General features: G+C 46.0%; 1 protein-coding gene across 1 annotated transcript in view; it reads left to right on the top strand.

The window, feature by feature from the left end:
* AP1G1 (adaptor related protein complex 1 subunit gamma 1) overlaps positions 1-27176 on the top strand; it is a 4036072-nt gene that overhangs the window by 1672966 nt on the left and 2335930 nt on the right. The gene's annotated exons all lie outside the window — the stretch shown is intronic.

Raw genomic sequence — 27176 nt, 5'->3', positions numbered from 1 at the left:
CTGCTGTTTTCTGGGACGAGTGCAATTCAATCAGACAACATGTCGGTAGTCTGGATTATCAGAAAACAAGGAGGAGCCATGTCTTTACCCCCTGTGTCAAGAGGCCATGAGAATTTGGCAGTGGGCAATAGTTTCCAACCGCTTTCTGATATCGATGCATATCCCAGGGGATACCAGCATGATTGTGGACGAGCTGAGCAGATGTACTCTCCTGCCTCACGAGTGGTCCCTCAACCCCAGCACAGAGGCAAAAACTTTCATCCGCTAGGGCAGCCTTGCTGTGACCTGTTCACCTCTCCAGACCACAAATGCAGCAGCTACTTTGCCCCAATTCCCCTGCAGGGAGAGTCTGCCGAGGGATGCTCTTATCCACGATTGGCCCACGGGACTTCTGTACACCTATCCCCCCATTCCTCCGATTCCCCAGTTTTTGAAGAAAGTACTTTGGTTGAAGAGCAAAGTGATCCTCATAGCCTTTTATTCGCCTCAACAAGTATGGTTCCCCTTCCTCCGGCATCACCTGATGTCCTTCAAGAATGCAACTGCAGTCCTGACATATGGGTTGCCCTGCCTCAGGCAGCCCTTCGGTCGGCCGGATTCCAAAGTCTGGGTCCGGCGTCGGCTGAAGTCGCCCCTTCCCCGATGTCAGAGCGCCTGGGGTATAAAAGCGTCAGCCGACGCCATCTTCAGTCTTTCTTGCTGCGCGGTGCCCGAAGCAGAAGCAGTTCACAAGTGCCGGTCGGTCAGCTCCTGTGTTTGTTACCGAAGTCATCTAAAAGCTAAGTACCCCGTTGGGGAACAATTTTTCTTGCCTCAGCCGATGTCAGAACAAATTGAGAAAGTTAATAATTGTTTGTCTTGTGGTAAACAAATACCTCATAAGGACTTCCATTCTTACTGCCTCCCTTGCCTGGGCCCAGAACACAACGTCTTGGCCTGTGCTGCCTGTGCTTGCTTTAATAAGTGCACTCTCAGGCGGCGGGCAGAATTTGCCTAAGACTTTTTTAACGAATCCTACGCTTACATCATGCCGTCGGAACAACCGACAGCACAAACTACCAAAAAACGAAAGGACCGGGACCGACATCCTCGGCCCGCGTCTTCCATTGATGCAATGCCTAAGCCCTCCGCGAGTGCTTCGGTCCTTTCGGAAGCGGTAATTCAACCGCTCCAGGCCGACGACACCGCGTTAACACGTTCTTCGGTCTCTGAGACTACACCGGTGCCAGTTGTCGATTTCCCTCCAGAAACTGAAGTTCTCAATCTACCCGACACCATTCCTGTGGACAAAGTTACCCCTGTACGTGGGGCAGCTAGGCCTCCTGTATCCATGTCCATCAAGGCCTTTGCACGTGCTAAGGCCGCCAGCCAGACCAAGGCCCATCCTAAACCTACTTCTCAGGCCCCTTCTGCTGATAGATCATGTCTCTTGCTGCAGATCTAATTTCTCTTATCAGGGGGTCTCAGCCCCACCCAGACAGAGGTTCTCAACTGCCTGCAGAAAAAAGGCTTAGGACTGAGCAGGCAGACAACCTCCCTTCAGATGAAGCCTCTGGGGATTCAGTGCATTCAGATACCCAAGAAGAATCCTTCCAGGCCTATGAGGACTCTGATGCTGAGGAATCAATTCCTTCTGCCTCCCCCCCCGGAGGATTTTTCTTTCGGTGAAGTCCTCCACTCCATGAGGGAACATTTCAAGTTGCAGGGTCAGGAATTTTCTGATTCTAGGAAAAGGCTATGTACCTTCCTTAAGTTACCCCAGCACAGACCTTTAGCTATCCCTCCAGTTTTGGCTGTCCTGGATGATGTATTCTCAGACTCCAGTGCTTCCCCTGATTCTCTCCCTCCTGCTCCTGTCAAGCCTGACAGATATTACAGGGTCCCTGACACTCACAAGCATCTCTTTAAGGCCCACTCTGTGGATCTAGAAACTATTTCACAGGGCCCCAAAGGAGTGGCTACCTCCTCAGCCAAGAATCCACTGCCAGCTGACAGGGAAGCAAGGTCCCTGGAGAGATGGGGTAAAAAAGTTTATACCTCTTCCACCCTTGCCATGAGGTCACTTAACTGCCTTTTTCATATGTTTCAGTATCAGGATTATTTACTGGATGATTTGCAGAAAAAGTTAGCCTCTCCTGAACCTATAGATAGAAAGGCATTGCAGGATTTGGTTCATAACACTCAGCAGGTTTAGCAATCATTTTCTTCAGTGTGGTTATGATGCATTGGAGGCTTCATGTAGGGCAGCTATGACAGGGGCTGTTATCTGTAGACATGCTTGGTTGAAAGAGCAGCCACTGCCGGATCATGTTAAAGTAAAGCTCCTGGACGCACCTCTGGATAAACAGAAGCTTTTTGGTGCTAATGCTCAGGATGTGTTAATCTATTGAAGAGAAGGCAAAATCGGTTCAGACAGTGAAGGATTTCCTCCAGGTTCAGCCACCCAGATTCAACAGAAATTGGCCTTCAAAGAATTGGTCCTTTCCAGACTCTGACAAGTTCCAAAGGGGAAAGAACAGGCGTGCACGAGGTAGAGGGCAATACTGAGGCTCCTACAGGGGCCGCCAATGGCAACCACAAAATCAGAGAAGTGGCACAGGTAGTTCACCTGCACCACAGGGACAATCACAATGACTTGCCTGTCTGTCCGCCTACCAAGGCTCAAAGAGAAGCACCTCTAGGCAGAAAATTATCTCTATTCTCAAAAAACTGGCACATTATAACAAAGGACAACTGGATTCTGGACATAATAGACAGAGGTTACAGGTTCCACTTCCATACCTTACCAACGGGACAAGGCATGCCAAACCTGCCACAAAATCAAAGGGCAGAGGCACTCGTAGAAGTCTCAAAGCTGTTACAAATAAAAGCAATAGAGAAGGTTCCTCCTCAGGAACAAGGCCAGGGATTTTACTCAAGACTGTTCCTTGTTCCAAGAAAAGAAAAGCAATGGAGGCCTATTTTGGATTTGTCCATTCTAAATACTTTTCTCATGGTGCCAAAATTCAAGATGCTGACGTTACAGCAACTTCTTCCCATGCTGGGCAAGGGGTCTTGGCTGGTTACTCTGGACCTCAAGGAGGCATACCTGCATGTCCCTATCAGACACAGTTGCAGAAGATACCTTAGATTTCTTGCAGGAACAGAGCACTATCAATTCTCAGCATTGCCGTTTGGCTTATCTACTGCGCCCAGAGTATTCACGAAATGCCTGGCATCAGTAGTGGCACATTGCAGATTCCAGGGGATTCAAATATACCCTTACCTGGACGACTGCCTCATACAAGCAGACAGCAAACAAACCTTGATAAAACACTTGGATTATGTCATTCAATTGCTGCAGGCTTTGGGATATACAGTCAACACTCAAAAATCAAGACTACTGCCATCCCAAGAGATTATTTTTCTAGGAGCAAAGCTGGACACACAGCTACAAATGGCCTTCCTCACAGAGGAGAAGCAAGAGCATTTAACAGATTACTTCAAAAGCCTAGCAAAACTAACCCACCTGACCGCAAGGAAGACCCTGCAGGCCCTGGGGTTCATGGCATCTTGTATTCTTCTAATCCCTCTGGCAAGACTACACATGAGAAAGCTGCAATGGTACCTAAAAAGCTTGTGGTCTCAACACAGCCACAACCTAGAAGACATAATACCACTCATACCATGCCTGCAAAGGGAATTTTTGTGGTGGGCTCAAGCAAGCCACTTAAACGAAGGCATGCCTTTCAACAAAGCTCCAACAAGTCAGACTATTACAACAGACGCCTCAGACCATGGATGGGGGGCGCACATGGACGGCAGATGCATTCAAGGGCAATGGACTCCCATGGAAATGCATCAGCACATAAATCAAAAAGAGATGTTGGCAGTGATGCATGCAATAGAAGCCTTTGGAAAATCTCTTCAGCAAGGTCATCTGCTAATAAGGACAGACAACACCACTATCATGTGGTACATAAACAAACAAGGGGGCACTCATTCCTACCCCCTCTGCAGACTAACAATGACTCTTTGGGAAAAGTCCCTGAAACTGAACATCTACTTGCAATCCCAGTTTGTTCCGGGCAAGGACAATGTTCTGGCAGACAGGTTGAGCAGAAATTTCTTGGATCCACACGAATGGATGCTACACCCAAGCATTTTCTCACAAATAACTGCATGGGGAAGACCAGACCAGACATAGACCTCTTTGCATCTCATCTCAATCATCACCTGGAAAGGTTCTGCACAAGGATACACCATCCTCTAGCCTGGAGAACAGATGCTCTTTCCTTCGGCTGGAATGCCCTAACAATTTATGCATTCCCTCCTCTACCCTTACTCACCAAGGTGTTAGGGAAGATCAAGGCAGAACAACCAAGAGGAATCTTGATAGCTCCAGACTGGCCAAGGCAACACTGGTATCCACTGCTACTGAGCATAACTCACACCAAACCGTGGCCCTTGCCTCAGTGGCCTCTGCTCCTGACTCAGCACAATTACAAAACTGTTCATCAGAACCTGCAAACCTTAAGCTGACAGCTTGGAGAGTTCCATGACTGTGACCCATGACTCCCTCTCCAAGAAAGTTCAGGAAATTTTGCTGGAGGCACGCAGACCTTCCACCAGAAAAACCTATTCGGCCAAATGGAAGAGATTCATCATCTGGAATGTCAACAAGGGCCAGGATGCATCACTGATGAACATCCCTCAGATATTAGAATACTTGGCAGAAATGTTTCAAAGTGGCCTCTCATACTCTTCCATCAAAATCCACGCTTCAGCTATCTCAGCACATTACAACTGTGATCCACCTGTGTTTTCGCATCCCTTGCTAAGACAGTTTCTAAGAGGTATAAAGAATATCAAACTTCCAAGGAAACCACCAATTCCTGCATGGGACCTCAATTACGTCTTGGAAAAATTAACTCTTGCCCCTTTTGAACCAGCAGCATCTTCAGAAATGCAATTTCTCTCTTGGAAAACGGTTTTCCTGTTGGCAGTCACCTCAGCAAGAAGAGTCTCGGAGATACAGGCCCTCATGCCAGTTCCTCCTTTTCTCATCTTTCATCAAGACAGAGTTACTCTTGGGACCAGTCCTTCATTCATGCCTAAGGTGATATCCAGAGTGTCTCTAAACCAAGCAATTCACCTGCCTACTTTCTTTCCTAACCCACAAAATAAAGGGAAAGGCTGTTGCATACTTTAGACATACACAGGCAACTACGCTACTACTTGGACAGAACAAAGTCCACTAGGAAGTCTGACCAACTGTTTGTTGCCTATGCTGCTGGGACGCAAGGAAAAGCAGTCACCAAACAAACTATCTCAAAATGGATTGGACACTGCATCAGATTCTGTTACTCTTTCCATGGAAAAAGTGTGCCAGCTAATATTAGACCACACTCCACCAGAGCTATGGCCACATCCACAGCCTTTCTAAGAGGAGTGGCTACAAAAGATATTCTAGAGGCTGCTACATGGCGCTCCGTGCATACATTTACCAAACACTACAACCTGCCATTATACTCCAGATCCCGAGCAGGCTTTGCTTCGGCAGTCCTGCAGGGCCTTCTAGCTACACCATCCCTTTAGTCCTACCACCCCCAGCTTGGCTATGGTATTCAACCCATATGTCAGGACTGCAGTTGCATTCTTGAAGGACATAGTACAGTTTTGTAACTACCATAAATGTAGATGTCCGATAGATATGCAACTGCAGTCAGGTTTTCCCTCCCTCCTACCCCTCTGTTTTTCCTATGGGTCCTTTCTCCCCTTACCTATCAGCTGGGGTTATTTGTTATGGTGTATCTGTTTATTACTTTATACTTTTGTGCATGTTTGGAATTTATTGCATTTCTCCAAATTTAGCCTTCCTTGGAGGGCACCTGGCATCTGGGGCAAGGAACACTGAAGAAGATGGCGTCTGCTGACGCTTTTATACCCCAGGCGCTCTGACGTCAGGGAAGGGGCGACTTCAGCCGACGCCGGACCCAGACTTTGGAATCCGGCCGACCGAAGGGCTGCCTGAGGTAGGACAACCCATATGTCAGGACTGCAGTTGCATATCTATTGGACATCTACATTTATGGTAGGTACAAAACTGTACTTTATGCTGACCGTGGATTCTGGATCCATCTCCAGACCTGATCTCTCACCCCCAAGGTTTGAGTCATCCGAACCTGACCAGACTCAAGTTGACAGCTTGGTTTCTCCACTTCCGCTAATCGCCAGGCAGGATAACCTTTCCTGTCCAGTAGATGTGATATTGTTCTGGCCTCACACAAACCATCCACCAGAAAACTCTATCTAGACAAATGGAAGAGATTCTCTGGTCTAAGAAAAGAAAACTTGATCCATGTTCGGTTCCAGTTACTGTAAACCTTTACTATTTATCAAAATTTTTCAAAAGTGGAACTGTAGCCTCTACCATACGAGTTCATCTAGCTGCTGTTTCAAACTTTTATAATGGTTTTGGGAACTCTCCCCTGATTTACTCACTGGTTATGCAAAACCTTTCTAAAAGGAGTTTCTCACATCAGACCTCCAGTTAAACAACCTATTGATCCATGTAACCTCACTTTAGTTCTTCAGTCTTTGAATCAACCACTCTTTGAGCTTGCAGTGAAATGTGGCATCAGATTCTTGTCGTGGAAGTCCCTTTTTCTGGTAGCCATCGCGTCAGCTAGATGTAGTTCAGAGCTCTATGCATTAATCGGCCTTATCTTACCTTTCACAAGGACAGAGCATAACTTTGGACTAACACTACCTTTTTTCCCAAAGTTGTTTTGGATTTCTCCATTAATCAAACTATTGACTTTCCAGTATTTTCCCCAAATGTTTCTAACAAAGGGGAATACTGACTGCATTCATTGTATTTACATGCACAATTGAGATTTTACCTGGACAGGACTAAGGCAATGCGTAAATCAGGCCAACTATTCATTTCCTTTTCTGGCCCTAAAATGGGAAATTCTGTTTCTAAAGTGACCTTATCTAAATGGCTTAGAGATTGCATACTTCTCATTTATCATCATCGAGAAAAAGCATGTGCCACAGAAAATCAAAGCTCAGTCTACCAGATCAGTGGCAACTTCTGTAGCCTTCCATTCTAGAGCCTCCATGGATGACATCTGCAGCAGAAACAAGGGCTTCTCCTCATACCTTTATTACTCATTGCAAGCTGGATCTGGTCTCCAGGGGAAGAGCGTCCTTTGGCTCTAGGTTGCTCAGGAATACTCTTCCATAAGGGCCACCCAAGGAACACAAGGTACCTGGGGACTCTGTCCCATCAGTGATGAAGGGAATGAAGATCAACAACATCAGATAAAGAAATTCTTACTGTAACGTTCCATCTATGTTGTTGATCTTCATTCATTCATCACGGCCACCCATCCTTCCCCCTCCAAAGTCTCCTGGGGGATACTTTGGGTCAAAGTGCTGAGTTAGGGCACTTGTGCAGAAACTGCCTCTGTTTTACTGATAAAGGGCAAACTCGATCTGAGGTAACAGGGAGAAGGGTACTATGGGTAAAAGCTTAGCTTGAGAGTTTTTGGCTGGCGTGAGCTTTATATATGGCCGGCTCAGTTCAGAGGACGGAACCGCCATCCCATCAGTGATGATTGAAGATCAACAACAGAGATGGAATGTTATGGTAAGAAATAACTTCTTTTGTTTTGACTTTCTGGACTTTTGCATTCCACAACCAGCTTTCCTTATGTACTTTATTTCCATACCTTCCATGGCTGCATATCTGTTCTGTAGTCCTGACGCATGCTATTTTGAGGCTCTGTCATTCTTCAACTCCACCTTTTCTTCCTCTTATTGAGGTTCTAGAACCCTGTGTAATTCCTTGAGCTATTGTGCTTACCCTGTAGTCAACTTCCATTTTTTCAGCTTGGTCTTTGCTGACCTTAGAGCCTTCTCTGACCACTTCTGGCCACTCGTATCAACTAGTGGTTGCTGGTTTATGCTGCGGGCAGACTTTCACTAAGGATAACTTTGCAATCACTGATTCTACCCTGGTGCTCTTTACTTAGTAAGAAGTAGTCTACCAGAGCTGCATGTTGGCCACTCTTGTATGTGATCTTGTGACTGTCTTTCTGAACCATGTGTTGGCTACTATCAAGCCTTTTGCCAGACAGAAGGCTAGAATGGCCTCACCTTTATTCCTTTTTGCCCCATCCATGTAAACCCAGGACGACTTTGTATCCTGTTCTGTCTGTCCTGATAGTAACACAAGTTTGTGTTGTCCTGCTTTTAACTAGCAGGTCCTGCAACTTACTTAATGCACTCTTCTTTGCTCTCACAACCCTGCTGTGGAGCATAGGCTACTGCCGTATGATTAAGCTGAAGTCTGATTGCCATGAGTCGGTTTCTAATTCTGATGACATCTCTTACTGTATTCTGAAGCCTTTCCTTCACCACATTTCCCACACCATTTCTAATCTGTCCTCCTCCTGAGTAGTAGACTCTGGATCACAAGCCAGATGGCTTGCCTTTGCTGTTATGAGGATTTTGCCTCTTGTGCACACAGGATGTCCAGTCTCCTCCTTACAATTATGTAATCCATCTCGAACATAGCAGTCTTTAGTTCATGACTGGTTTTGCATTCAGCTTTCACTCAATAGAGCTCTCCCAGGTATCCCAAGATGGGCCAGTAGTTTATTGATCCAGGGTTACTAGGCTAAGTGGCGGGCACACTAGCCAATACACATATACCCCCTCTGACCATTAGCATGGGTCCCTGGCGTAGGTCGTAGTAGGCTGGGTCCTCAACCCACTCATCACCAGCAAATAGTCATGCCTATTTGATATTAGTCAACGCGACCAAATCACGTAGAGTCGTATTTTACACCATTAAGTGGCACCTGCATGAGTATACTGTACACTACAGTAGATGCCCAAAGCAATGGTTGTTTTGTACAACTCTTCCCACACAGAGCACCATATAGAGTCTTTGTTGCTGCCCATAGCTCCATTCTTTTGTGAGTTTGAGATGGAAACAGCATGTTTTTTGGAGGTGGGAAGAACCACAGAGAGCGAGAGAATGAACATGCATACTCCAAACAGGCATAGGCCCAGAGGTCACGATTGAACCTTGTGCATGGGAGGCGAAGACTTTTTAACCATTATGCCAACCGGTCTATGGTCACAGACTTGCCTGCTTTAAATTTGAAATTCCTTAAGGCTCGTTCTAAAGGACAAAAAGAAGTCTACACACACTTTAATTCAGGAGGTGCCAACAGCAAAACAACAACTGAGATTCTGCGAGTTGCCAACATGACTGCAACAGTTTCCAGAGTAGTTGCTTGCCTAAAGGCAGTAATAATTGCAGTGGTCTAGGAACAGTGTTAACTTTCCAGGACCAGCAGTCTAATCCCCAGGACTGTGCACATCTCCCATTTTAAGGCCTTGTCTGTCCATTCACTTGGATATATGGAAGCCTGTCTCACAGGGCATTTGGGCCTGACTGGTAATATTTAATGGGCACCCAATTCCTTTTTACATCTGTCCCCATAATTGCATCCTTTCCCAGATAGCCCCCTCAGTCAGAAGAACACGTCAAGAAAAGAGGTACTGAATTTTGAAAAATAGCTATCCATGGCACCCTAGAAACTAGTATGTGATGATTTGGAAGGGGGAGTGTGATTTCTACAAAATGTTATTTTATTTAATATGTGGGGAACTTAAGTTGGCTTGAAAGTATATAATTGGACAAAAAGGTAACAGTATTTGTTCTGTTTGACAGAAAAATCTGCACTCAACCTGTAAGAGTTCTTTAATTTTTCTGAGAAAGATAAATGTTATGAATTTATGTTGTGGAATAGTCTGTCAAGAGACAAAAATAAACTCTCCTGTTAGTATTATGAAGCCCAGCCATGATAGACATTATTGTGTTGTATATGCAGTGACGTACAAGAGGAGACCTCAGTGATGTTTAAATTAAGTGTCACAGCAGCTGTCTCCTACACAGGATCAGGAAATTTGAGCAACACTAAACTCTGGGGAGATATGTTCACTAGTACACTGTGGTGTACTAAACTAATAAAGCAATCAGGCAGACCCTTTGTATGTTACCTGAACAAGTCAAGCAAACTACCCATTAGGAAATGCAGGAGATGTGGAATGTTGTGGGTGTCCCAGGAATCCATCAGTACCTGAAACTTATTTGTGATGATGGAGTGAAAAAGGACCATCAGAACCATGTTCACTAATGATTGTAGGAAGCTAAATATTCACACAAAGTAGAAACATACCCCATGCCCATGACTGAGAAAGCTTTAGAGCAACTAGTTTGGGGTAAGTAGTATTAATATGACTTACTGGCAGATGTACATGACACTTGTAGCAAGCGGAGAGAGCAACACTTGTTATTATATCTACATTATTTTAATTCACCAAAAATTCCTTCTGATGTTGTTAATCTTCTTTCCATTCATCACTGATGGGTTCGGTGCCGAGCCCACGGAACTGCGTCAGCCTCTTTACCAACCTCACGCCAACCAAAAAACCCTTGAGCTAAGTCTCTACCAAGAATGCCCCTCTCCCTGTTACCTCAGATCTCATTTGCCACGTAGCCGTAAAGCCGCGTTTTAGCTGAGCTCTTGCTAAGTGGAACTTTATTTGATGTTTGTGTGAAAGTTTTTTATATCTTCATATTTTATTGAATGAATAGTATTTCTAGTGTGTCTTCTTCTGTCTGATCTTATTTTTTCTTCTCTACTCTACCCATTATTACCATTGGTTAACTTTTAAGTATCATTGTTAGTACGGCCTTTCCTCCCTTACCCTTGTGGTATTCCTTCAGTACCATTGCTGGTATTGTCTTTTCTGTTTAACCTATTGACTTAGGTTTTTAGTAAGGTGTTTTCTTTCTTCTCTACATATCACTGTATTGATACTTGTGACTTTTTTCAATGGTGTTTGACTAACTGGGTCATACTGTTGGCCTGTAGTGTCTCTTTCTAAACATGTCTGATAAGAAGGGTACTTCAGCTTTTAAGAATTGTCCTTCATGTAATGGCAAGTTACCAAATAGTGATTCTCACGATGACTTTGTGTACTGTTTGGGAGTGCCCCACCTTTCAGTGCAGCCTCCATGTGACATTTGTCAGAGTTTGTCAATGCACTCTTAATGAGTGCAAAAATAAATGGATTATGAAGGGGTTACTCAAGTCTCCCTTTTCAGAGGCCATTTCTGTGATGGGGGTCTCAACCCCTCCTACTAAAGACAAAAAGAGGTCCCACTTGGTTTCCTCCTCACCATCATTTCCTCACCATCGGGTGATCAGGGCAAGCCTGTAAAATCTAAGGTCCCAAAGTTGTCTTCGGAGCATAAATCTGCCTCTACGGCTCTGTCTTCCTCGGCTCTGAGCATCTCGAAACCTTCGATACCGGCACCACTTTCGACACTGGTCCTGCCTCCGTCACCAATTATAGACTTTATTATGCCTTCGACTTCGGCAATTGCAGGCACTTTGGCTCAGGGCACACCTTCGACTACTTCGTTATTTGCCATTTTGGAACCAACCATTTCTGCTCAGATTGCCACTTCGGCACCGAGTGTTGTACCAACTTCACTGGATTTCACACATCTACTACTGGTCTCGAAACTTGAGACCTTGGTGCCGGCAGACCTTGCACCATGGACCTTACACTCCCCTTCCGTAGATCCATTTCTGGGCCAAGCATACAGCCCCTTCATTGAATGTCCCGACTCTCCATTCGAAGTATCCACTAGATCCACCAGGAGCCTGTCTGAACACGACGTGGTGCGTCTTGTGGACTAGCTGCTGTTAGCCAGGGGAATACCCACACTTTCTAAGACCCATCCACCTGCAGGATTTCGGTTGACTTATCCACAGACTCCATCTTACACTCCTCCTTCAACCATTCCAATTCTGAAGCCCTCTGCTCCAACAGCTTTCTTGGAAACAATCACCTCCGCGCCTACAATGCATCTCACTCCGGCCCCGAGTTTGCCCCTTTGCTCTTTGGTTCCTGTGGAACTGGTCCTTCCTCAATCTGGAAATTGGGGGATGGGTGGTCCGACCCGTCGCACGGAGCAGTCTTTTTTCTCTGTTCCATCCTCTGCGCCGAAAGCCGCGTCTGCACTGATCCTGCTTGAGGGTCCACCTGTGAGGGCAGGCTCGTCTGATCGGGGTCCGACCTCGGTTCTGAGGTTGTCTTTCTCATTCCGGGTTCCCATCCCTCTTCGAGCAGGCCTGCCATCTGCGCAATGGAGAGGCTCTTGCTTCTGGCAGGACTCCTTTGATGTCGGAACCCCAGTTTTCACCCCATGAGCCACAGCTGTCCCAGACCACCTCCCCGGAACACTGGGCAGAAAAGCCGCAGGACACTCCTGTTCAGGGTAACCTGCTCTTCTGTGGTCTCCTCAGAGACCTCCACTGAAGAGCCCCCTCGAAAGAGAACATGCAAGAGGAAGCACGTGGACTCACTTGAGTTCTTAACTGATGACATGGATTACGATGATGGTGAAGGGTCCCCTTGGTCACCTCCTGATGTCTCCGTTGGACACATCCTAGAAATGCTTAAGCAAAGAGGTGGCTGGAAGCCCTCCAACGCTTCGTCTGGGGAGCCTGTATTCCTGCAGGCTTTCCATGCCTGAGCTTCTACCTCTTGGGTGACCCCGCCTCCCAACAATCTCGTCCAGCTTAGTCGTGCAGCACGCTTGAAAGAACCCTGATTCCATTGGGGTGATCCCTCTGAGACCAGACAAAATTCTTTCCCCTCCCGAGAGAACCCCCATTGGTCCAGTCGATGCTATTATGGTGGCCACGAAAAAGGACTTGACTGAAGAAAGTCCCACTGTCCATCCACCCAACAGGAAATCCCAGCTGGTGGACAGACTTGGGAAGCATGTTTTTGCATCAGGGACCTTTGCTCTGCAGTCCCTGAACTATCTGGCACAGAGGGACTTTATCTCCGAACTCTCTGGGACACTCTCAGGACAGTTGTCTGACTAGGTCCGGGACATAATGGCCTCGCAGCTCGCAACCCTGGAGTCAATATCCAACTGGTCCATAAGGTTGCTTTCACATTCGACTGAAGGGGCAGCTAGAGCAGCGGGTTCAGGCATTGTTATGAGGCGGCATGCCTGGATGCGCATTTGTGACCTCGCAGACCCCTTCAAGTCTTCCTTTCTGAATGTTCCTATCGAAGCTTCGTCCCTTTTTGGCTCCAAAGTGAAGGACATGCTAACCAGTTGTGAGAAAGACTGAAAGACCCTGTCTGCCATAGGCCTATGGTTTTCCAATTCTCAGCATACCTTCAGGAATCAGAGGAGTGGAAAAATGTAGCATAAAAAATCTTAGGGTCCTTTCCATGCTGCATGTGGTAATGACACCCCCAGGGGCAGAGGGGGTAAGAGCTCCAGAAGATGCCCCTACAGAGGCAGAGGGTGCCTTCTTAACCAAGGCTCCAGGGGCTCCTCCTCTGGACAGCCTTACTAGCGCTCCTGAGGAGCAGCTCGATTGCTTACCTCTGGAAGCAGTCAGGTCATTTCTCTTTGCATCAAGCTGCATGGCAATCCATTACCACAGATCGTTGGGTGCAGAGTGTCATCACCAGAGGTTACACCATTCCCCTTTCTTGTTCATAGGTAGGTACTAGGCTATTTGCCCAAGGGCATTTATAAGCCTAGCCAGAATGTGTTGGCTTTTGCCTCCCTTTTAAATTAGTTTCTTGGGCCACTGTCTAGCAGGGTCATTGAAGTGATCCCAGGGGTAAATTTGCGATTTCCCATCCACTCGTCAAGATTCCTCTTGAAGAGAGTCAGCGAGGGGCTCTGCCTAATATAAACTGGGATTTTATTCCACAGCGAGGGAAGTCTGTGGGACAGGAATCTATCCCTCCAGCATGTCCTGTTTATTGTTATGCTGAGGTTTAGTTCACTGGAGCGTGTGGCTCTAAGAGATTTGGTTTTCTTGAGGTGGAGCATGTCCATTAATTCAGGGTTGGACATGGCCTTGTACATCAGGCAGAGATCACCCTTGAGCAGGCGGTAAGCAACCGAGTATAGCTGGAATTTCTTTAGTCGAGCTGCATAGGGCATTTCTTTGAGGCCCGTGATCCTCTTGGTGAGGTACTTCTGTGGTCTTTCCAGCTGTTGTAGGTGTCGAATAAGGTACATACCAAATGGGGCATTATACTCTATTATGGGCCTAATGAGTGATGAGTAGAGGGGCACAATGACCTCTCTTGATCTAGAGGTGATCCCCTTTGTGGTTAGGTGGGCTACATAGAAGAAATTTCTAACCACTTTGGCAATGTGATTGTCAAAGGAGAAGTTGCCATCTACCTGGGTCCCCGGGTCCCTAATTACATTTTCTGTACCTAGTGGATTACCACCTATGTGGTAATTCGTGGGCACTTTGTTTTTTCCAAAGGGGATGACTATGCATTTTTTGGCATTCAGCTTGAGGCCATGGTTTTGACACCAGGTATCTGTCTCTGTAAGACCCTTCTGGAGGATGTCTGTGTCAGCTGGAGAGTTGATTATGGCCCCCAGTTTGCAGTCATTTGCGAACTTGGTCAGACATAGTCCTCCTGTCTTTTCCTGTACCTCAGAAAAGTATATATCGAACAGGTGGTGTCCCAAGACCGAGCCCTGTGGGACGCCACTTGTAACTGGTTTAGTCTGACATGGCACCCGCGACTCTGACCGTGTGTGTTCTATCCGTGAGCCAGTTGGCCACCCATCTCGTGACATAGGGGTTAATGTTCAAGCTGGTGAGCTTGTCTATGATGCCAGAGTGAGGAATGTTGTCGAAGGCCTTAGTGAGGTCCAGGTAGGCTCTGTGGACTACCTTCCCTTCATCTATGGCCTTAGTAACTGTTTCAAAGAAGTCAAGGTTTAGGAGGCAGGATCCGCCTTTAACAAAGCTGAATTGGGTAGGGTCCAGTGTCTGGAGGTTCCCAATGTCTCTGTTTGAGTTCCATGATGATTTGCTTCATAGCTTTGCAGACCAGGCTAGTCAGGCTTATAGGGCGATAGTTCCCAGGTTCTGTTGTGGCACCACCTTTGTGGAGTGGGATGACTGTTGCTGTACGCCATTCTTTGGGTACATAGCCTGTGGTAAGGCTGAGACTGAACAGTGAATTTAGGTGAGGGTTTAGTTCCTTTTGGAGCTCTTGGAAGACTCAGCCTGGGACACCATCCCGGTCCCATGATGCCGTGTTCTTAGCTTTGGAGAGGTCTGTTTTTACCTGCATGTCCATGATGTCTGGGGCTCTGCATTCTTCTGGGATGGATACGGGCCCTTTAGGGAGTGAAGTTTGCACTGAACTTGTCTGCCAGGATGTTGGCAATGTCAGTTGGTTCAGTGTATTTTTTGCCATTTTGCACTAGCTCAGAGCATATCTGAGAGTTGCCACCTAAATTTTTGACATAGCTAAAGAAGGCTTTGTGGTTATCTTGAGTCTTTGGCAATTTTTCTTTCAAAACTGGCCTTGGATGATTTTATGAGGGATCGTAGTTTCTTGCTAATATTGATCAATGATGCCTTTCCTTTTTTGGATTTTGCTCTATCATATAGTAGTTTCCTCCTCCTGTTGTATAGCTTATTTATGGCCAGGGACCACCAGACTGGTTTCCTCTTTTTGAAGGAGTGAGTCTTGGTTTTACTTGGGATGGCTCGATCCATGCATCCCTGTAGATGCTCATAGAATACACTTGTAAAGGATTCTGCAGTTTGGATAGCATTATCTTTTAGCAAAGGGGCTTTGAAACTTTCCACCTCAGTTTTGAAGTGTGAAGTTTGCTTTTGAAAAGTTTTTCACAGTGGTTTCCTTGACTGGGGTTGGGGTGTGGATGTCTAGTGTGATTAGTTTATGATCTGATCTCACCAGCAAGGGGTTTGCCTGTGGTGTGGAACACTGATCCCCCATGCTGATGATGAGCAGGTCCAGTATGTTGTCATCTCTAGTGGGTGCGGTGACCAGCTGTTCCAGGGTGTTAGTTTATAAACTGTAAGGAAGCATTGGGCAAAGGAGTTTGTACCAGAGTAATTCTCCCAGTCGATGTTTTGGGTAGTTGAAATCTCCCAATATCATGGCGTTTGGTAGGACCTTTATATTTTCCAGTGTTCTCAGGAATGCTGAGTGGGGGTCCTGAGACAAGGTAGATGATCTGTAGCAGGCTGCGATCTGAAAAGCAGCTTTGCCCACTGTTAGTTGCACATGGATGGTCTCAGAGGCCTCGTGCTGTGCTACTAACCTGGAGATGTGGGTATTTTTTATGAAAATGGATACATCCCCTCCTTTTGTATTTCGGTCCGGGTTCTGGGGCCGAAAGTTATGATACGAGTCGTAGCTTGGTAGTGCTGGGGTGCTCTCTGGAGCTTTGAACCAGGTTTCTATTATTGCGCAGATATCAGTTTGCTCCGTGCTAAGGAGTGCCTCGATTGCGTGCATTTTGAAGTTTAGACTTCTGGCATTGCATAGCTTTACCCTCAGTTTTTGGTTTCTTGTGTTGTTTATGGAGGCGGGTTTGTCTTTTGAGCCTTGCTTAAAAAAGGCACTATGGGGGTGGCAAGAGCCTTGGCCAGTATTCGAAAGCCTAAGGGCGACAGGTGCAAGCCATCTCTGGCGAAGCAGCATGGCTTGTCGAGCATGTCGTACAAGTCTGACAGACACTGGATCCCCTTTGAATGACACCAATAGCTTAGCCAGTTATTAAAACTGATCATTTTTTTCCTCGTACTGCAGCATCATTCTTGGTGAGGGCAAGATGCTACTCAGGGTCAGGGTCATACCGGCCTGGGTTACATAATCAGAGAGCTCCTCTGTCTCTCCATGTAGTCCAGGAAGGTATGTCTCAGGTCTTTCACACCAACATGTACAGTGACAGAGTCATATTTGTACTTGTTTTGGAGTGACCTGAGTGCTTGTTTTATGTGGCGGATCCTGGCACCCGACAGGCAGCTCACAGTAACCTTCTTGTTCAGTCTAGTGAGTGGGACGTCAGTGTGCCTGACTATGGAGTCACCTATTACTAGTGTATTGGGTGTGTTATGCCTTATGGGCTGTGGTTGCTTGGCACACTGGCTTTGTGAAGTATGTGATACAAAGTTTTTGTTTGAGGGTGAAGGTTGCTTGGATGTCTGCTTTGCAGGATTCTGCTGCTTAGGCAGATTTTTATTTAGAGCCTCAGAGTATGTTTTAGAGTATTTGTGTCAGCAAAACCTTCCAAGAAAACTTCCCAAAGTTCCACTCAGTCGAAGGGAAGCAGCAGCTTCAGAGATAATAAAGCTGTCTCAAAAAAGCGTCATCTAGCCATTCCCACCAGACCAACACGGATCCGGATTCTATTCGAGATTCTTTTCTGGTGCCAAAAAAGACAGGGGACCGGAGACCCATTTTGGATCTCAGCAGCTTAAACAAGTCTGTCACCCAAACCAAATTCAGAATGGTCAAACTTCAGTCCATTCTCCCTTTTTTAAGGAAAGGCGATTGGATGTGATCGATAGATCTCTGGGATGCGTATTACCACATCAAAATGGATAAACGCTCCAGGAGTCTGCTTTGCTTTCGGGTAGGGGCCAGTCATTATCAGTTTCGCGCCCTGCCGTTTGGTCTCTCTACAGCCCCCAAAGTGTTCACGAAGTGCATAGCAGTGGTCACAGCTCACTTGAGACTACATGGATTCTGGGTATTTCCATATCTGGACGACTGGATCCTCATTGCCCCCACGAAGCATCTTCTGGTAACGGCACTGCATTATACTCTCTCTCTCTGGCAAAATTGTTGGGAATAATGATACATTGTGAGAAGTCAAACGTTACTCCTACACAACGAATAGAGTTCATTGGAGCAGTGTTCAGTACTCAGTCCTGTCTAGTATCACTCCCAATTCACAGACTCCACCATTTGAGGCTACAGCTCCGAGTGATACTCTCTCAAACAAAAGTCTCAGCAAGGGAAGTTACTCAGGCCATAGGTTCTATGGCAGCTTTGATCCCGATAGTCCCTCTAGCAAAGCTACATATACGGATCCTGCAATGGGTCCTCCTTTGTCAATGGTTCCTAAACTATCACCCCCTCTATTACCAGATTTGAATAATCAACTCCTACAAACAGAACCTCCTTTGGTGGATGAGGCCAGACGTAGAACTTTGGAGTCGCCCATTTCAATCCCTTCAGCTCAGAGCCATCATGACCACGGATGCTTCCCTGATAGGGTGGGGGGGGCCATTTCCAGGGGACACATGAGCCACCTCAGAGGCCCACCTGTATATCAGTGTTCTGGAACTGGGAGCTGTGCTGTTAGCGTTACAGGCCTTTCATTTGGCTGTCCCTTGCGTGACAATTGTGATTCAGTCAGACAATGTCAGTGGTCTGGTATATCAACAAACAAGGAGGAACCAAGTCCTACCCCTTATGTCGAGAAGCCATGAGAATTTGGCAGTGAGCGATAACTTCCAACCGCTTTTTGATAGCAATGCATGTCCCAGGGAGCTCCAATGTGATTGCAGACAAATTGAGCAGATGCATTCTCATGCTTCATGAGTGGTCTCTCAACTTCGAGGTGGCGACAGAAATCTTCAGCCACTGGGGCCAGCCTTGCTGTGACATTTTTGCCTCCCCATCGAACAAGTGCAGCAGCTTTTTCACCCTACTTCCCCAGAAGGGGAGTCACCGAGGGACGCTCTAATCCACGGTTGGCCCACGGGACTTCTTTACACTTAACCTCCCATCCACCTGATTCCACAATTTCTAAAGAAAGCTCTTCGGTTGAGATGCAAGGTGATCCTCATAACTCCGTTCTGGCCTCAGCAAGTTTGGTTCCCCTTTCTTTGGCCTCATTTAGTATGCCCACCATTGACTCTGGACCCTTTACCAGATCTAATTACTCACCCTCAAGGGTTGAGTGACCCAAATCTGTCCAGTCTCAAGCTGACAGCTTGGCTTCTCCAGTTCCGTTAGTCGCCAGGCAAGCTAATCTTTCCTTGCCTGTTCGAGACATAATTCTCGCCTCTCTTAAACCATCCACCAGAAGACTATATCAGGATAAATGGAAAAGGTTCTCCATCTGGTCCAAAGATAACATGCTAGACCCGTATTCGGCTCCAGTAACTGTAATGCTTCAGTACCTGGCTAAGGTTTTTGATAATGGAGTCTTTGCATTTACCGTGCGAGTACATCTACCGGCAATTTCTAATTTCCACAATAGTATAGATGGCATCTCTCTTATCCCTTTACGCCATTGCAAGGCCTTCCTGAAGGGGACCTCTCATATCAGGCCTCCTTTCAGACAGCCCGTGGAACCATGGAACCTCACTTTAGTCCTTCAGTCTTTGACTCAAGAACCTTTTGAACCTGCTGTGAAGTGTGACCTAAAGATTTTGTCTTGGACATCCTTGTTTTTAGCAGCCATCATGTCTGCCAGAAGGGTCTCAGAGCTGCAGGCATTGTGTATCAAGAGGCCCTATCTCGTCTTTCATAAAGGCAGAGTATCACTTTGGACGAATTCATCCTTCCTTCCCAAAGTTGTTTCTGAATTCTCCATAAACCAGACCATTGATCTACCAGTGTTCTTTCCGAATTTTGCCAATAGAGGAGAGTACTGCCTTCACTCAGATGTACATAGACAATTGAGATTTTACCTAGACAGGACCAAACCTGTCCGTAAATCTGAACAGCTTTTCATCTCCTTTTTTTGGGCCCAAAATGGAAGAGGCTGTTTCCAACTTTATATTATCTAAATGGCTAAGGGACTGCACATGTTTCATCTGTTCCCTCAGTAAGGCATCTATGCCAAAAGTTAAAGCTCACTCCACTAGATCTATGGCAACATCTGTAACTTTCCATTCCAGGACTTCCATGGATGACATCTGAGCAGCATCTACTTGGGCTAAGCCTCATACCTTTATTAGTCATTACAAATTGGACTTGGTCTCTAGAGGGAGAGCTGCCTTCGGCTTAGTGGTACTCAGGAATGTTCTTCAATAAGGGCCACCCATGGACCTCAAGGTAGCTTGGGATTCTGTCCCATCTGTGATGAATGGAAAGAAATTAAACAACATCAGATAAAGAAGATGTTCTTCGTGTTTCACTGTTGCAGTCATTACATTTGGGTTATCAGCCTGCAGGTAGCAGTCAGTTGTCCTGAATACCAGAGTCTTGGATTCCTACGTCGGATGCTGTCTCTTCCATGACTTCAGGTCATTAGGGGTATAAAACATGCAGCCGATGCCATTACATCAGTCTTTCTTGCCACGTGGTTCCTGAAGCAGAAGCAGTTCGCAAGTGTCGGTCGGCAGACTCCTGAAATTTTCGTTTTCGAGTTTCAGAACCGAAGTCTTAAAAAAAGCTAAGTAGCCAGTTGTGGATCTGTATAACTATCCAGAAATGGCTTTGGTAAGCCATCTGACATCCGATATTCCAATAAAACGTAAGGATAAAGACAGACCGCATAGGTCCAAAACTGCCGATGACGCTTCCGTTAAGCTAGTTGCCAGTTCACCGGTACTCAGTGAGGCGCTCTTGCAGCCCCTGATGCCCACTATTTCAGATTAGCAGGCCTCTACTGAGGCCCATTCGGAGATGCTGCGAGATGCTTCTTCGACTATGGAATCTGCGGATGTCTCTATCTTGGATGGGTCAGGAGTAGCTGTGCAGGCACCGGCTTCTGAGGGTGTATTCAGGCCTCTACAGACTTGCATTTTAAACCGACGCCATCTTCTTCATCCAAGCCTAAAACTCATCTCATGCCTAGAAAACCGAAGTCCAAACTGCATGGTCAGGCCCATATGCCTAAAACACAAATTCTTAGAATGGCTGAAGACCTTATTACTTTAATTAGGGGTAGCCAGCCCGTCCCCTTCTAAGAGACCTAGAACTGATTTTCCTTCTGATTCTTCTGATCAGGATTCTGATATTTCTTTTTCTTCTGATTACCAGGATTTGCCCTTATCTACCTATGAGGATTCTGATGCAGAGGACCCCATTCCCTCTGCTTCCCCTCCAGAAGATTTTTCTTTTGGTGAAACCTTGCACACTCTTAGGGAGCATTTCCACTGGGAAAGCCAGGATTACTCTGACTCCAAAAGAGGCTTGGGGAATTCTTACTCCTGCTCAACACAGGCCTTTAGCTATCCCTCCTGTTCTGGACATTGTAGATGCTTTCTTGGAATCTAGCCTGTCCCCAGACACTTTACTTCCAGCTCCCAGAAAACCTGACAGGTATTAGAGTATCTGAATCTCACAAGTTCTTCTTCAAGAATTCTACTGCGGATCCAGAGACCATTTCCCAAGGACCAAAGGGCATTAAGGCTACTACTGCCAAAATCCTACCCTTCTGATAGAGATTCTAGAGCCTTGGACAGATTGGGTAAGAAGGTATGCACTTCTGCTACTTTGGCCATTAGGGCTTTAAATTGCCAGTTTCATATGTTAAAGTACCAGCAGCATATTATGGGACTACTTAAACAGAAAATGATGATTCCTGACTGTGCTCTACACAAAAGATTACAGGATTTAATGCATTCTGCTGAACAAGTTAGTAAACATACTTTGCAATGTGGATATTCTTCGTGTTTCTCTGTTGCAGTCATCACATTTGGGGTTATCTGCTTGCAGTAGCCCTCAGTCAGCCTGATTATCAAAGTCTTGGGTTCTCCGACGTTTGCTGTCTCATCTTCCATGACGTCAGGTTGTCAGGGGTATAAAGCATGCAGCCGACGCCATTACATCAGTCTTTCTTGCTGTGCGGTGCCTGAAGCAGAAGCAGTTTGCAAGTGCCGGTCGGCCGACTCCCGAAATTTTCGTTTTCGAGTTTCAGATCCGACGTCTTCAACTAAGCTAAGTACCCTGTTGGGGATCCTTTTTCCTGCTCTAAACCGATGTCAGCAAAAGTTAATAATTGCATTTCTTGTGGAAAGCAAATACCTCAAAGATTTTCATTCGTACTGCATTCCTTGCTTAGGCCCAGACGATGAAGTACCTCGCTGTTGGTTTTGCACCTTATTCAAACCTCATACTATTCAGTTCATTTACGCTTCCAAATACTTTGGTACTCAGTTCAATTATCCAGAAATGGCTTTGGTAAACCACCCGACTAACGACTTTCTGAAAAAATGCAAAGATAAAGACAGACAGACCGCAAAGGTCCTTAGCTGCCGATGACTCTTCTAAGCTAGTCTCCAGTTCGCCAGTACTCAGTAAGGCGCTTTCGCAGCCCCTGATACCCACTATTTCAGATTCGCAGGCCTCTACTGAGACCCATTCGGAGTCTGATATACCGTGAGATGCTTCATCGACTATGAAAACTGTGGTTGTCTCTGCCTTGGATGGGTCCGGAGCTGCTGTGCAGGCACTGGGTTCTGAGGGTGTATTCAGGCCACTGCTGTCTTGCAGGGCCTAATAGCTGGTCCTAATTCTTTCTAACTGCCTCCTCCCTTCCTTAGCTTTGGGAATCTACCCAAATGTAATGACTGCAACAGTGAAACACGAACATAGTACATTTGTGTACACTTAACATAAATGTAAATGTTCGAGTGTATTTACTGTTGCAGTCCTGATTACCCTTCCTCCAGTCCCCTGACTTCTATTGGCTATACCTTTCTTCTTTTTTACTATATTTAAGCTTTCTGGTGTATTTGCTTTTTGTTGGAGGTGTAACCTTTTATATAATTGCTTCCCATTATGGGGGCATCTGACATCTGGGGCAAGAAAAACTGATGTAATGGTGTCGGCTGCATGCTTTATAACCTTGACTACCTGACGTCATGGAAGATGAGACAACAACTGATGCAGGACCCAAGACTTTGATAATCAGGCCGACTGAGGGCTACCTGCAAGCAGATAACCCAAATGTAATGACTACAACAGTGAATACACTCGAACATCTACATTTATGGTAAGTGTACACAACTTTACTTTCTGATCCCTCAGAACTGACTTGGTCCCTTGCTAAAACTCGTGGCAAACAAAAACGCTTGAGCTTTCCCCTCTGCTCACAGTGCAACTGGTTCTTTACCCCAGATCTCGTTTGCTGCTATAAGTTTCAGACGTGGTTTTTGCCTACTCTCGAGCGTTCCAGATAAGTGTTTCTTCTATATATTATTCTCTTCCTTTTTTTATTCATATCTTGCCTTTCTTCATCTGTCACAGCCCTTTTTTGCTGTTGAACTCCATTTTGTTTGTACTTGTGTACTTAAGTACTATTGCTAGTACTTCACTCTGTCTTTTGGTAGCTCCCATTTACCATTGCTGGTATTCCCCTTTTCATCTATACCTTTATCTATAAAAAGTCTTTTTGCTATCCCTTCCTAGCTTTGTTGTATGTGAGAATCCTTGCATGCATGTGAACTGTGGCTTTTTTGCCTTCCCAGTTTACTATGGCAGAGAAAAGCAAGGAGAAAGAGAGAACCCCTGTTGGGTTTGAGATGTGCAAAGTACTCTCACAAGATCCCCTATTTGGACCAGCACTTCCTTTGTATTTTCTGTCTAGGACTCCTCCATTTACAAGAAGACTGCTCCATTGCTCATTCTTTTAGCCATCGGGCTGTGGTGGAGCGTAAAAACAATTTGATTCTGAAGGGGCTGTTACCCTCATCCTTTGAGGTATTTCTGGATAGTTGTCCAGAGTTCCTTCCGAAACAAATCTAGATCTTCCAAGTCAAGTCTGGCTTCTTCTACCTTCTCTTCCAAGTTGCAGAGGAAAAAAAACACAGTTCGCTGGTGTCAGTACCATTGTCTGCTCTGATTGTCAAAAAAGTCTTAAGTTGTCAGTTCCACCTGTTTCATTGGAACCAAGAACTCAACCGACGGTACCAGCAGATGTTCTTCATCCCACATTGCTGCAGTCCTAACACTTGGGTAGTCCGCTGTCCCAGTCGGCCCGAATACCAAAGTATATGGCTGACGTTGGTCAAGGCGCATTAGTCTGACGTCAGGACGTCAGGGTACAAATGCGCATGACCGACGTCATATCCTCAGTCTTTTTTGCCGCATGGACCGATGCAGAAGCAGTTTTGCGAGTGCAGGTTGGCGTTCTGAAATTTTCTGAAGTCGGAGTTTCAGACCGAATCAAAGTTGGCTAAGTAGCCGTTGGGGAATATTTTGGTTTTTCTTGCCTCAGTATTTAACCGGATGTCAGAAAAAGTGAATAACTGTATTTCTTGTGGGAAACAGATACCTCATAGGGATTACCATACCTTGTGTATACCTTGCTTAGGGCCTGAGCACAACGTAGTTGGATGTCGCTCTTGTGCTAGATTTAACAAACGCACTATAAAGAGAAGGTTAGACTGTGCCAGGTTAGTTTTTGGGAAGCGTTGTAATTATAAAATGCCGTCGGATGCTCCGGCCGCTTCGTCCAAAAAGCGCAAGGACAAAGCAGCAAAGCCTAGGTTAGAAGAACCGTCAGTCCCGGACGTCGGTTCTTTAGAAGGCTCGGTGGAGTCGGAGGTTCTGCAAGAAGTTTCTTTGGAGTCTCAGGGGGAGACTTTACTGTTACAGGATGTGTCCTCTCAGGAGGTAGGCCAGGCTGAAGGGGCTTCTCAGGTGGCTGTTCTCCCCTCCCTTCCTAAGGTGGTTAGGCCCTCCCCTTCTGTTTCCAAGGCTTCTTTAAGAGGCAGGCCAGGTTTAGCTTCAGTGGGTGTCTCTCCTAGTTCTTCAGGATCTTTGCCTAAGAAACATATGCTTAAAATGGCAGAAGATTTGATTACTATGATTAGGGGTTCTATGCCCCCTCCTGATAAGAGGCCTAGGGTGGAACCTGAGCTTGAGAGTTTTGAGCAGTGTTCGGAGGCTTCTGAGTCTTCGGCTGAAGACTTACAGGAGTATCCTCCTTATTCTGATTCTGATGTGGATGATGCTACTCCTTCAGCTTCTCCTCCTGAGGATTTTTCTTTTCAGAGACTCTTCATTCCATGAGGGAACATTTTAAATGGGAAGGACAAGATTTCTCTGATTCCAGGAAGAGGCTTAGGGAATTTTTGTTTTTACCCCAGCATAGGCCTTTAGCTATACCTCCTGTTCTGGATGTGGTGGAAGATGTTTTTGCAGAGGCTCTCCTGAACCCTGATGCTTTGCCTCCCGCCCCAGTTAAACCGGACAGGTATTATAGGGTGCCTGAAGCTCATAAGTATCTTTTAAGAGTCCTAGGGCAGACCCAGAAACTGTTTCCCAGGGGCCTAAAGGTGTTAAGGCTTCTGTTGTTAAAAATCCTGTTCCTCCTGATAAAGAGGCAAGGGCTTTGGATAGATGGGGAAAGAAAGTGTATACTTCTTCCACTTTAGCCATGAGGGCTTTGAATTGCCAGTTCCACATGTTAAAATATCAAAATTATCTCCTTTCGCAATTGCAGTCTAAGGTGGATGCTCTGGCGGAAGGTATTGAGTGTAAAGAGTTGCAGGATTTAGTTCATGTGTCTGAACAGGTGGGTAAGCATTCCTTGCAATGTGGTTTTGATGCTGTGCAGGCCTCTTCGAGGGTGGCTGCCACTGGTTCTGTTCTTCGCAGGCACGCCTGGCTGAGGGATCAGAATTTAGCTGAGCATGTTAAGACAAGGATTTTGGATGCTCCATTACAGTCTGATGTGTTGTTTGGTTCGCCTGTGGAAGCAGTTTTAAAGAAAATGGAGGACAAGGCTAAGTCTATGCAGACTGTTAAAGATTTTTGCAGGTTCAGCCCCAAGTTTAGTAGAAATTGGCCTACTAAGGGATGGACATATCCTTCTTATGATTCCCAGTCTAGGGGTAGGTCTAGACGTGGTAGGGGAGAGCTCAAGGTACTTTTAGGCCTAGAACAGGAGTTCACCTGCTCAATCTTCTGGTGAGGGCAGGGTCAGCCCTTTCGTAAACAGACCCAATGACCTGCCTTTTCAGCTGCCAGTGCTTTCTCCTCTGGCAGCACCTTTGGGAGGAAGGCTGGCACTTTTCAAAGAAAATTGGAGTTTAATTACCCAGGACAGATGGGTATTGGATATCATTCAAAACGGTTACAGGTTTTATTTCCATACCTTGCCTCCTTTCAAAGGCATGCCAGACATTCCTCCTCTACAAAGAAAAGAGGCTCACAAGCAAATTTCTCTGTTACTCCAAATAGGGGCCATTCAGCCGGTTCCTGTGCCAGAAAGGGGCCTAGGATTTTATTCTCGCCTGTTCCTAGTACCAAAGAAGGGGAACACGTGGAGACCAATTTTGGATTTATCTATCCTCAACACTTATCTGGACATTCCCAAGTTCAAAATGTTGACGTTACAACAGCTTTTACCTCTACTGGGCAAAGATCACTGGATGGTAACTTTAGATCTCAAGGAGGCTTACCTTCATGTGCCTATCAGACTAAGTTGCAGGAAGTATCTGCGTTTCGAGCTGGGAATTCCCATTATCAGTTCTCTGCATTGCCCTTTGGCTTATCTACCGCCCAGAGTATTCACAAAAGTTCTGGCTCCAGTGATAGCTTACTTCAGGCTAAAAGGAATACAAATCTATCCTTACTTGGACGACTGCCTGATTCTGGCTCAAGAAAAGGAAGACCTTTACGGCATTTGGAATATGTGATAGCAGTGCTAAGATGCCTGGGGTATTCTGTGAACGAAATAAAGTCCAGTCTAGTACCCTCTCAAGACATGTGCTTTCTGGGTGTGAGACTGAATACAGCAACCCAGATGGCCTTTTTAGCCCCGGACAAACAAAAGAATCTTTCCCTGTACTTCCATCAACTATCTCTTCAGTCCGGGCTGACTGCAAGGACAGTCCTTCAAGCCTTAGGGTTCATGGCATCTTGTATTCTGGTGCTTCCCAATGCCAAACTGCATATGAGGAAGCTGCAATGGTACCTCAAAAATGTATGGACACAGCACTGCCAGGATTTGGACACTGTCATTCAAATAATACCTTGCATTCAAAAGGAATTTTTGTGGTGGGCTCAGGAATGTCACCTAAACAAGGGACTCTCTGTGACCCGGCCAGAGGCGAGTCAGATTCTAACGACAGATGCCTCAGACATAGTTTGGGGAGCTCATCTGAATGGAAAGTGGATACAAGACAAGTGGCCTGCCAGACTACAGCATCTACATATCAACATGAAGGAGATGTTAGCAGTCCAGTTTGCATTAATGGCTTTCAAGGAGTTACTTCTTCCAGGGCAGGTGTTGATTCTAACAGACAACACAACTGTCATGTGGTACATCAACAAACAAGGGGGAACACATTCTTATC

Source organism: Protopterus annectens, chromosome 8.part0 (genome assembly GCF_019279795.1).
Source record: "Protopterus annectens isolate FY-2018-M chromosome 8.part0, PAN1.0, whole genome shotgun sequence".
Lineage (NCBI taxonomy): Eukaryota > Metazoa > Chordata > Ceratodontiformes > Protopteridae > Protopterus > Protopterus annectens.
This window is presented reverse-complemented; position numbering and strand designations above follow the sequence as displayed.